Source organism: Haliaeetus leucocephalus, unplaced genomic scaffold (assembly GCF_000737465.1).
Source record: "Haliaeetus leucocephalus isolate CR32 unplaced genomic scaffold, Haliaeetus_leucocephalus-4.0 Scaffold161, whole genome shotgun sequence".
NCBI classification, from domain to species: Eukaryota; Metazoa; Chordata; class Aves; order Accipitriformes; family Accipitridae; genus Haliaeetus; species Haliaeetus leucocephalus.
The window spans coordinates 285,658-297,063 of NW_010972597.1; the positions used below are offsets into that span (position 1 = coordinate 285,658).

At 40.7% G+C, this 11,406-nt stretch overlaps 1 protein-coding gene across 3 annotated transcripts in view; it reads right to left on the reverse strand.

The window, feature by feature from the left end:
• Positions 1–11,171, reverse strand: part of PPP6R3 (protein phosphatase 6, regulatory subunit 3) — a 68,591-nt gene extending 57,420 nt beyond the window's left edge. Inside the window, exon 1 of one of the 3 annotated variants that reach the window (XR_774045.1) lies at positions 11,032–11,157. The gene's annotated coding sequence lies outside the window, so the exon portion shown is untranslated. Of the gene's footprint in view, positions 1–10,688; positions 10,741–11,031 lie in introns of those variants that run through there. The other 2 variants (XM_010562533.1, XM_010562532.1) reach the window with 2 other exon arrangements.
• Between the last annotated feature and the right edge of the window lie 235 nt (positions 11,172–11,406).

The following is an 11,406-nucleotide window of genomic DNA, read 5'->3' on the forward strand; positions in this document are numbered from 1 at the left end:
TGACAGTATCGCAAAAACATGTTTTGCTTTTCAAACTGGAAGTTGGAATCCTTAACACTCTTCAAAGAGTGTGCAGGTCCAATAGCATGTTTTGGGTTTGTGTGGCAGGGTTTTGGTAGCAGGGGAGGGGCTACAGGGGCAGCTCTTGTGAGAAGCTGCTAGAAGCTTCCCTGGCTCCAAGTCAAACCCACCTCTGGCCAAGGCCAAGCCCAAGCCCATCAGCAAGAGTGGTAGCACCTCTGCAATAACGCATTTAGGAAGGGGAAACCTGCAGTGGAGGAGAGCAGTGGGATGTGAGAGAAAGCCCTGTGCAGACAGCAAGGTCAGTGAAGAAGGAGGGGGAAGAGGTGCGCTGGAGGAGGGATGCCCCTGCAGCCCATGGGGAGACGGCAGGCTGTCCCCCTGCAGGCCATGGAGGGGAGCAGGGGAGCAGATGCCCACCTGCAGCCTAGGGAGGAGCCCACGCCGGAGCACGGGGATGCCCCCGAAGATGGCCGTGACTCCATGGGAAAACCTGTGCTGCAGCAGCCTGTACCTGAAGAACTACAGTCCACGGAAAGGACCCACACTAAAACAGGTCGTGAAGAACTGCAGCCCATAGGAAGGACTCATGCTGCAGAAGCTCATGGAGAACTGTCTCTCGTGGGAGAGACCCCACACTGGAGCAGGGGATAAGCAAGGAGTCCTGCCCCTGAGGAGGAAGGAGCAGCAGAGACATGTGATGAACTGACCCCAACCCCCATTCCCCATCCCCCTGTGCCACTGGCGGGAGGAGGTGGAGAAATCAGTAGAGTTGAGCCCAGGAAGGAGGGAGGGGTGGGGGGAAGTTGTTTTAAGATCTGGGTTTTACTTCTCATTTTACTTGTCATTATCCTTGTTTTGATTTGATTGGTAGTAAGTTAAATTGATTTTGTTTCTTCCTCAAGTTGAGTCTGTTTTTTGCCCATGACGATAATTGGTGAGTGATCCCTCCCTGCCCTTGTCTCGACCCACAAGCTTTTCTTTATATTTTCTCCTCCCCATCCCATCAGGGGGAGGAGTGAGCAAGCAGCCTTGGCTGGGCTTAAACCACAACAGCATGAAAAGAAAAATTAAAGATTAAAAGAGCAAATATCTTCAATTTAAGCAGTTTAAAATAAGTCTTTGATTTTGATTTACTGTTGGGGAAAGATTACTAATTTGACTTCATTTACGAAAAAGCTTAAGCCCCATCTATACTTATTTCTACAATCCCTAAATTTTCATGTTTATCAACACAACCTCTAGGACAAAAGTAGAAAAGTTATTCCAATATCAAGAAAGAAAAATAAAATACAGCAGCAGCACCTGAACACAAAGGAAGTGATGATACTTTACCATACTTGCTTATTTAAATCTGCATTTAGACAAATGCTTTAGTGCCATCTGGAATCTTCCCTAGTTTTGTGCCAATGTTATGGTTTTAGTTGAGCCTTTAACCAAGTAAGAACACCCTCCTTTCCTTCACAGAACATACTTCATATATTCGGGAAAATAGTCTATACAACTGTTTCTCCATCTCTGCAGATATCCTAAGGATGAAGTTAGATATTGGAAAAGAAAAATACTTGACATTCCATATGTATTAAAGTACTGAAAGCCAAACAGTTGGGTTGTCTTAACCTTCGAGTGATAAGGTAACTGAAGAGAGATTCAATATCCTTCACAAGCATTTTACCACCATTTTTTGTAATATGAAGTGCTAGAAAACCCCCTACCCCATGTTATTTAACAATGAGCACTTACCACTACACAGTGAAACTACAGATAAAGGCTTTACTTTTCTGAGAGAATCAGCTTACAAAACTAAGAAAAAAAACTGTTTTGAATGAGAACATTTCACCAAGTTTCACTACATAAATTTAATGAACTACTATCATTTTTATTTGAGTATATGCAAAAACAAGTTCTAGAAGAGAAATTAGAAACCCAGCAAAATAATGAAAGGTCACTAGAAGGCATTTTGCACGTAAGAGTTTGAAGTGGCTATTAAGGTAACATTACCTTTCTTCCTCCTTCCCCCACCTCCCAGGCAATTTATATTATGGAGGAAATCACTCCAGTAAACCAAGTTTTGCCATGCTATGCCTTTACAAACCACACACATTGCAGTTACACCACATTTTTCAGGCACAGATGCCTCTGGTGTCTCCACTGAACAGAAGTATGCCTTCCCCATGGAACTCCTCTATTTTGATGGACCATACTAGAAAAAAAAAAAACAACCAAGATTGCCTAACAGAATAAACCACCTTCTTCCAACTGCAACACACATCCTACTTATGAAGAAAAAGCCGAAGTTTTATACGGAAATACCAAACCTACTCTGTTTTCTCTGTAATCTTCAAAAAAAACTTTTAAAGCTGTACTTCAATGCTTCTCTCTGGAGCAGCAGCAGAGTATATTTGTGTCTCTCAAAACAATCATAGTTGCAAGTAGCAAACTACAGGGCAAGTCTACTTCAAAGATTTAGTAGCATTTCTTAAGAAAACTGTTTTCAAAGGGAGATTACTTTCATATTCTAAATCTTTACACTGAAGTGATCATCATCTGTGCAATATTGTAAGTGTACTAATATATATATACGCAAAAAGAGTTTAAAAAAGGCATTTAACCAACATGCCATAGTTTAGGGATAAATTGTTTTGTAGTGACCCTTATTTCAACTGGCTATGTTTCCTCTCTCTTTTTCTTCATGCCTTTTCAAGACAGGGCTACACAACAGTAATTCACTAAAATATTTCTAGCATCCATTGTTTCCTACAAGTCCCTTCTCTAGCTACCAATACATGTCAGCAGTTTTCTCCCACTGCAAGAAGAGGTCTCGACTCTCACCAAGAAGCATTACTTTACTAACTTAGTAATTACTGAAATAACAATGTTATAATTAATCCAAATACAAGACAAATAGTTACCAAAAACTACACTGATACCTCTGTGCTGTATGCCTACTCACAGGATTTGAAGAATAAAGTTTCAGAGAAACCAAACCATTTCAAATGCTAGCTCAGAACTTAAATTGCTATTTATAACAGCATTACATGATATGGCCCTAAAAAGAAATACCCTGCTGAGCAAAACTTAGAAGTCAATTTACTTAAGACCTGAACTTGAGCCTTCTATCCTTTTAAGTAACATTTAGGGTTCCACACAGATTTTGTCAAGTTAACTCTTATTACCATTCCATAAAGTTAAGTCACTAGTGTGGCAAGTGGCACAGAAATTAACTTACTTTGAAATGCTTGAAAGTCTACAAACAAAACTTTATAGGTGGTTTAGCTGCAATTAAAACAACCAAAAAAAGAAAGATAACTTCATCTCTTTCCCTCTCCAACTTTTCTTTCTTTATTTTCAACTGCCAGTTTACTTTTAGTTTTGGGGGGTATGGATTCACTGGCTGTTGCTTGCAGGTTTTCCTATAATAAAAAAAACTGAGATCACATTTTTCTCCACAAAAACCCATTTAAAGGTTTACCATTTTTACTTGCATTCTGCTGCTTAGTAACTATGTAACATCAGTTACCAATTCACATTTCAGATATGACCTTAATCTTCACACTCAATCTTCACAATCTCCGATAAATTTAAAAAATTATAGACATTGAGATTGTCTATAATCCCTCCCTCTCATGAGGATGAGATCAGTAATGTAGTTATAAATTTTCTATTGTATCTATTAATAATTTCATTCTTGGCTACATGGGAGGGAAAAAACCAACCCCACTGCATTCTAGTCTCCAGCCTTATGGCTACCATATTATTCTGAGGAGTGAGAGTTAAACTTCAGAATTCCTGAGTCTGGAGAAGGGGAGGATTGGACCAGTGTATTTCAGAGAAAAAGCTATTGTACAATCATTAACATAATTGCTTTCTGTTGTGCCCTAGAAGGAAGCTGGTTTCCTATAATGAAAAACATCTCAGTCACACACAGGTGTTTCCTATATTACAAAAGATATCAAACAACCTATGGGTTTTTCAGACTATTAATCTTTTTTCACAGACACCCACATACATAAGAGATTCAGATTTTTTTTTTTTTTTGGTCTGCCTTCAGTATTCCCATCTCTATTTGCCCAGATTGGAATTGTAAATTCCCTATTCAGTAACTGGAAAGTTAGGGATTAATATGTATTTATAAACTGCATTTTCGAAGGAGAGCATCCAAGCCAAGTGTGGCTGGTACTCAGTTCAGCCATCTCAAGGTTCTTTTTTTTTTTTTTTCTCTCAAAATAAATAAATAATACTTAATCACAGCAGACAAGCATACAGGAACAGACAACCACAACAAAATAGTATGTGCCCATCTATGACTGAAATGATACTAAGACAACTGCACCTGGCATAACTACTGAGAAATAAAAGCAATCAGACATTTGTAATGGGTTGAAAAAGAGTAAAGTTGCAAATTCAGTCCCCAGTCACACATTACTGGTCTCACAACAGACTTTTTAGACTTTTGGATTATAAGTGACTCTAGAAGACAGCCTTAGCCTGAAAAACAATAAAGCTACAGAATTACAGACACAGCTTTCATAATCTGATGGCAAAGTAGATCCCTTTTAAATGGGGAAAGGCATCCCATAACACTCACTAGTAAAGCAACAGGAAGGACTCAGTTATATCAAAAGGAATTGCAAAGTTCTACAAGTGTCTAACAGTTAATTAAAATTAAGCACTGAATACTATTATCAAGTCACAGCCATGATGACAATTAGCTTTTCTTATAACCTGCAGAGCTCAAGTTATGCAGTGATCTTACATCACCAATCAATGTATTTCTATCTGCATTGCCTTTAAATCTTCCTCAATTTCCATTCTTTGAAAGGAAGGGGAAAAAAAAAACCTTGTTAAAATGAAAACAGCACATTGATCACTACGGTAAAGGCAAGCGGCATGAAAGGATGCATTTAGTTTTTTATGCTGACCATTAAGAAATGCAGACCCCTCACTAACATTATCTGTACCACCTCCTTTATCAGACAAATTTCATCTAAATACAGTGTTCAGCATACATCTTTCTGCCATTAAATGTGGCTTGAACCTATAACAACGAGCCCATCATCAGCATCAAGTACACACACAAGGATCCTTTGATGAATGTTTGCTTGTCACAGCCAAAAGGAAGAACTGACTACTTCATAGCCAGTTCAGTCTAACTTCTACAGCTGTCACCCACAGGCAGGAAAAAAAAAAAAAACACTTACCAAAATGCTAGCCCTCAGAACAGCTGTGAGCAGTGACAAACTCCTCCTTCACAAGAGCCAGAAAGAACACAAAGACAAACATGGAAGATGGGAATACAACCCCTATGCTGTTGCAATTTTCAAACGGACTTCCATCTGGAATGCATGCTGACCAATATCAACATGAAATGGAAGTTGGTTTCCTATAGAAGCAAGCCACTTACAACACCAGCATGAAACCCAGAGGGGGGTCTGCTCCTGCCACTACTACAGCTTTGTTATAGCAGTCTCTAGACTTTCCATTCTTTCTCAAGATGTTTGGTGACAGCAGCTAAACTTCTCAAACAAATATAATCTACTAACTATTTTCCAGAAAAGTTAGCTTCCAAAGATACTTGGATATCTGGAAATAATGTGAATTACTATAGTTCAAACCAGTCCTAAATTTTCCAGCTGGGCTCTTTAGATTGGAGATTGGTCAAATTAGTACACAGTAATTAAGAACAGATTATGAAGAGAACCCCAGATGTGCTTTAAAGGTAAAGTTACAGTGCGTTTCAAAGAAAGAGGGTTTTTTCACCAAGACCTTACCTGTAATTTTGCCCTACTGTAACTCAGTTAAAAACCAAAACAACAAAAAAAGTGCCACACATGACTTGGTTTCCACTACACTTATGCAAAATAAAAGCAAATAGCATTGTATTTTTTACAGTTTCTATATGAGAAACACTAACTGTATAACCACTCTGGTACAAAGATGCAAAAATCCACCCTGTGGAGGCACTGGCTGATACTCCTTTCACAAATGCAAGTAGCATTGAAGTAATATCAATTTGTAGCAAGCCATGCCTTTAGAAATGTCTATTACTCCCTTGTTTTCTTCGCTAACTCAACTGCTCAAACAAGTTAGAGTACAATGAAAAAAAAAAAGATGCAATCACATCTCTACTAGCATTGCCTACAGCCACTGTATAAAGCACTACTTGAAATTTTATTAACTTGCTTTTGATTTATCTATCAATTAGGGCACTACTACAAGTGAGAAATGTGCATCACCTAACTGGGGACTGGGGTCTTATCTTATGCTTCACTCTTCTAGAGAAGCATAATATACATTTACAGAAAGCATCTTTCTCTCTACTCCTAGTTTGGGAAATAATGAGATTCACTCCAAAAACCTCTAGTAGAAGTTAGATTTGCACAATAGAACCTAACTTTATATATTCAGATCCAGTTAGATGTTTTGCATATGGTCACTGAAGGTGGGGACTATGTCACTACTAGCAGTGATAAGAGGCCTAGGATTCACTTGATACATAGTAACAATGAAAATATTTTTAGTATTGGAATTGCTATATTCTAGAACATATTTAATAAAATCAGAAACAAGTCATTGGTTTTTACTAAAAAAAGTTGGAAGTTTCCATCCTCAATCCCAACCATGCTTTGTTACCAAACTGGAAATCACGTGGCCCTTTCACAAGCCTTACCCAGGACCTGCTTGGTCATCATAAAAAGACTTTAGATTTCTTCATATTTAGGAGTATTTTTTGGCATAACTGACAAGAGCTGGCCTATAGTCTTTCAGTGCTTATTTTCCAAAACACCCAGTGGACACAGGATGGAGACCACTAGGCCACATACTCCATCTCCTTGTAGATGCGCAACTTAAGACTCTGTGCAAGTGCTTGGAATCATTCAAACTGAAATAGGAACGTTCTCAAAACTTCCTCCAAGGAAACTAACTAACCCTCAAGTCTCTCTATGAGGCAGTTTCTGCTTGTGCAGAGTGTTTTTTACTCAATTCTGCCTCCCTTCACATCTTTAACCAAATCCTCACTACCAATTTCATAGGTGCTCTTAGCCATTTTGCCAACATGCCTAACAACATATACCACCACTCCAGTAAAGTGTATTACAGCTTCACAGTTCCATACAGTTATACACTGAGGTCCTTTTGGTATTCTTTTCCACTGCTGCCATGCAACACATTGCATAGGTTCTGTCACTGAGCATTCCAAGTTTTTAAGTCACATGGAAAAGGAAAAGATACATCCATTTAACAGGATTCAAGGATGACTATACAGAGTAACAGCAAGAAGAAAGAACAGTCAAAGGGTTTAGTCAGGAACTTCTTCACCGACTCCAAATTGCATATACCACTTCAAACATGCTTCTTGGCACTTTATGGAAGTTATTAAATAAATAAAGGTCATGAAGAGTCTTGTATTTTACAGTAACAGATTTTTTCCTGATACTGTGTGAAGAACTATTCCATAAACAAGCAAGCTGTTAACAGTTTATACCAAATGTCTTCCTGATCCTATCTATTTGGTCTATCCCATTTCCTGAGAAGTGTCCCAAGCTTGCTATAGAGCTGCATATAATATCCAAGAGTAGAAAAACATTTTACTTTAGTTGCTTAGTAGCATATGGTTTCCAAAACAGGTGCTGGCACCCTGACACACCACAAAACCAATTAGACATGCTATGCAAAGCTTTCAACATTATGTTCATATTCTCTACCTATTTTCTGATTGATCTTTCAGGCTTGCCTCCCACCCCAAAAATACCAGGATCAAACATGATCACTAAATAGTTTCCCAAGTTCTTTGCTCTCTTCCTCCAACTTGACAATATGAGACAAGCAACATATTATTTCTCATTTATCCCTACTTGTTTTATTATTGTGGAAAGTTTTGCCAAAAACAATGGCTTCACAACTTGCTCTCAGGATAATCCAGACATCTGGTCTTCTAGAATTTGGATATGGTGTCTACTTTGGGATAACACACTATTCCTAAACCTGGCATATGAAATAACAGAGTAGAGAGCAATCTTAAGGGTCATAGATGAAGGTGCCACTATGAGAGCCAAATCTAGATGGAAGACAATATGCTTAAGACATCCTACCTTACTACAGAAACAGATCACTATGCTCATACTAGTGCCTCTTCTGCCTAAGCAGAAAAGCCATGGTTTCCATCATAACTTCCAAAGGCCATAAATTAACCCAGTCATATGTGAGAAGTGAATATGCAAGCCTCCTACCTACAAAGATGTTGTATAGTATGCTGGAATACTGAAGCTAGAAAAAGTCTTATTGCAATATACTGATACAGAGTGATCTTAACTAACTGCAGTTAAGTAAATATTTTAAGGCCTTTTAAGCATTTGGACAAAAGAGGACATCAATGGAGAGAAAGGAGAGAGGACCAGACAGTTCTTCAAAGTGTTTCTCCATTCTGACAGTTTCAATCCCATACTAGTTGTTTTTGAGCCAGCTCTTTAGCGTTTCATAGTACATGCATTTCAAGCTTAAAGCTGAGTAGAGAAGCAAAGCTGTTGAGCCATAACAATAGAGTTCACTCTCTAGCCATCTGTTAATACTAAAACTAAATACATAATTTTCTGCTTTAATACTGCTAAACTCAGATTCTGTTCTATTAATTCACTTGAATTTCACTCTTAGAACATCACCTCATTCTGAGTGGTATACAGGCTATAGCATCACCTCTGTTAAGTGCAAGAGAGAAAGGTTCTGAAGGAAACAGTCACATTTTTCTCACTTTAGGAAGTCAACAGAAGTAGAGTGAACAGTTTGCAGGCAGTATTGTGAAGAGACACACAAACTATTTAGTATCATTAATTCCATAAGGGAATAATAATGGCTAGTTGATTTATATTTAAAAGAATGCAAAGATATTGGAGTCAGAGCAGTTTACATATAAATCTAACTTGCCTGCAAAGATACTATAATGCACTACCCTACTTAAAGACATTCCTGTTAAACAGGCTGCTTTTCCTGAATTTCTAAAGTACAACTTTCACTTTAACTCAGTGTTTTCCTTAAGCTCGTTGTAAACAGACCTCTTCAGCAGTTCTTCTGGCCAAAATAAAATCTTGTAACAGTGTTAGAAGATAAATTCCTTTACTAACTCAGACAGTGCAGGATTCAGTACTGCATACACATTCTGCTTTTCACACAGAAAGTAAATAGAAGTATCACCTATGTTCAAGCAATATCACAGATGAAGGAAACAAATCACTTAAGTGAACTTAAACAAGCACTTAGAACTACAAACTGTCAAGAAATACACAATGCAGACTGGATACCACATTTGCATGAAGTCTCATTAACAAGTTATATACCAAAAGATAGTTCTGCAGTGTTCTTTTATATTTGTATAATAAAGATTCTTGCAAGTTACAGTTAGTCGATGCCTCACTACTGAAAACATAAATAGCCCAGAACTAAGTAATCACAGACTCTTAATAGAATGTATGTTGTACTGAAAATACACACTGCAGTTCACATAACTGCAGTTCCATCATTTGGAACACTGAAACAGGGAGACTTCCTATCTTTCAGCATTCCAGAAAAAAAAAAAGCACACGTTATTTGTGCAGTTCACAAGCTACTTTATATACTACCTGAAAATTTCAAACCAGCTAAATATGCATCAAATAACAACAACAACAAAAAAAAAAACCAAAAAAACAAACCAACAAACCCAAACCAAACACACACTGCACTATTAGAGTACATTTAGATTCCTTCCACTGAAGGAGATTTTAAACCTAAGTAGTATCACTAGCAGTGACACAACTTTTCATTTTTAAGTTGTCAACATCTCACAAGGAACACTTCCTAAAGCTATCCCAGTCACAAGTTTTCCATACTCTTCCACTCAGAATAGTTTTTTAAAATAGCAACACACCTATTCAAACTATCCTACTGCTCTATCTTAAATAACATTTATCCTGACAGAGACGATCTTTAGCCTCAGTTGTATTTATGTCATACAAGACACAAGACTACAACACTAATTCCCTCTTACACATTGAGAAGTTCTTGGCAAATAACGCAGAACTAACCAAAAGAACTGGTGGCTTAAAAGTCAGATTTTGCCAAATGTATTTAACAGCAGTTAAAGCTTACCCAAACACTGCTATGCTCTTAAAAAAATAATTGAGAGAAGCTGCCTTGTTAAAAACAAACAAAAAAAAAGAACCCCCCCTAAACACCAACCCCCAATCCCCCCCAAAAGGGCAGCGTCCTCGCAGAAATACTGAGGCACTGATTTTAAAGAAAGGAAGTGAATGTAAAATTAGCTATCAGCAAGGCTTATCTGTTTTATTATCCGAGAGATATCAGTGAAGCCACAGTAAACTTCTGTAAGTTACAGCAACAACACAAGTGACTGCCGGGGGAGGGAGCAGTGCAGACAGCTTCCCCTATTTCCACAAACACTTCACCCAGTTCAGAGCGCCACCGGTCTACCGGGAACAATGCGCCGCCCACCGCACCCAACCCAGCCGCGACCCACTCCGCACCGCACCAGGCCGCCAACGCTCCGAGCCCAAAAGCTGCCGTGGAACGGCCGCGGCGGCGTCGCCCCTCCGCGCCTGCCAGCCGGCTCCCCACCCGAGATGAACAGCCAGGGACGCCAGGAAGAAGCTTTGGGCAGCTGCCGAAGAACCCACCGTCACGGCCACGGGAAGAAAGAGGCAGCGGGCGGGCAGGGCTCCGTCCAGCGCGGCCCAGGCCTTCCCCGCGGCGCCCTGCGGCCGCGCCGTCGCCCGCCGCGCCTGGCCCGGGCGCTCCGGGCTTAGTGGTGCGTGTGAGGGGGTGGGGAGGGGTGGGGGCACACGACAGGCCCCAACAGCCCCGCCGTGCCCCGAACCGGCGGCGCTTGAGAAGCGCCCGGAGACCCCTGCGCGGAGGGCAGCAGGCACTAGACCCGCGCCGCCGCAGAAGAGCCGCTACCGGAGCGCCGGCCCGCTCGAAGCGGCGGCAGTGGAGAGCTCACCACTATCCCGCCCGTACCTCAGCAAGCGCGTCCCCCCGCCACAGGCCCCAGGCTGCCTCCGCTCAGGCGGGAAAGCCACCACTTGCCACCATCACCGACTCTCCAAGATGGCGGACATATCAGCTCCTGCGAGCCCTCCTCTCCCTCCGCCCCGCCTGCCAATCATACTGCCCCGGCACCACCTTCCTCCTCGGTTCGCGCCTTTCTATTGGGCGGTGTGCGGAGCTCGGCCTCTCACTGGCAGTCTGGCGGGTGCCAGTTACTCAGGTATGGGACTGCAACAGGGTCGAACGGCTTCCTGTTGGCCAGTCAACGGATGGGGCGGGTACATCTCGCTTCCCGCCTTCCCGACGTAGCAACAAGGAAACGTCACCCTGACAGGCGTTTCCCTC